This window comes from Sinocyclocheilus rhinocerous, unplaced genomic scaffold (assembly GCF_001515625.1).
Source record: "Sinocyclocheilus rhinocerous isolate Xijiao unplaced genomic scaffold, SAMN03320098_v1.1 scaffold57, whole genome shotgun sequence".
Classification (NCBI taxonomy): Eukaryota; Metazoa; Chordata; class Actinopteri; order Cypriniformes; family Cyprinidae; genus Sinocyclocheilus; species Sinocyclocheilus rhinocerous.
In genome coordinates, this window is record NW_015652130.1 from 98,048 (window position 1) to 99,298 (window position 1,251).

The 1,251-nt window shown below is 48.0% G+C and overlaps 1 protein-coding gene across 6 annotated transcripts in view; it reads left to right on the forward strand.

Moving 5' to 3' along the window:
* LOC107713496 (macrophage-stimulating protein receptor-like) overlaps positions 1-1,251 on the forward strand; it is a 20,951-nt gene that overhangs the window by 14,435 nt on the left and 5,265 nt on the right. The gene's annotated exons all lie outside the window — the stretch shown is intronic.

Consider the following 1,251-nt stretch of genomic DNA (forward strand, 5'->3'; position numbering starts at 1 on the left):
GCCTCGGGGGAAGTGCGAGCGGCCACCGCCGCTTCCGGAGCTTTGAGAGCGGACACCGCCGCCTCGGGGGAATTGCGAGCGGGCACCGCCGCCTCGGGAGGATCGTGAGCGGGCACCGCTGCTTCGAGAACATCGTGAGTGGGCTCCGCAGCCTCGGGAGGATCGTGAGCGGGCACCGCCGCCTCGGGAGGATCGTGAGCGGGCTCCGCAGCCTCGGAGGAACTGTGGGCGGACACCGCTGCCTCAGGGACTCTGCGAGCAGACCACGCCGCTCGCACCGACATCAGCGGAGGTTCCTGCACGCTGCGAACCAGCCCGCGATGCTCCAGGAACGGGCGTGAGGTACTGGGTGCAGCAGACGAGGCCTCTGACGACCCTGGGATTGCCGCGGCGCGGTAAAGGAACACACCGTGTAAACAGGGGTCTGGGTCCAAATGCAGGCTTTTATTAACTGCAGGGGAAAACAAAGTAAAAACCAAAACAGAACACAAACAGATCTGAGAATCCGACACAGGCTCGAAACAGAAAGCTGACTCTGACACAATACGGCCACGTAGAGCTTGCATCAGTTCCGTAACAACACTTATCACAACTAATAATCCGCCCAGAGAGGCGTGGGGAAGGCGTATAAATAGCCCTCAGGATGGGCAACAGCTGTGTGTGTGTGAGTGTGTGCACAGGTGTGTGGAGTCAAGGTAACGGAGTCCGGGAGGATGGGAAGTGGCGACCTCTGGTGGTGAGAGGGAGAACACCAGACCCAGACCCCTGACAATAATAACATGATTTTTAATTTTTAATAGATACTGCTACGGACTCTTAAAATCACAAGACCAGTCTTTTCATATATGCTGTTTTCTGTAGATTCATGAATTTGTAGCACACCTGCTATCCAATAATCGCAATAAGCTTTGTTACTTTGAATATGAAAGAAAGTCTCAGCTTTAAAATTGTCAATTTTATCACACGATCCAATCATCTTTTCCTACATACTAGGGATGTAACGGTATGAAAATTTCATATCACGATTATAGTGATCAAAGTTATCACGGTTATCAATATTATCATGGTTTTGTTAAAATTTGATTAAAATGTTCAAAAAGAACTAATACACACACTGAAAACATTTCAATAACTTTTATATTTGAAAATCAACAAACAACAAACACAATTAGCAGCTGTATGCACTTTTTTTTTAGCATAAACATTAAATTAACATTAACATGAAGCCCTAATAATAATAATAAATCACTT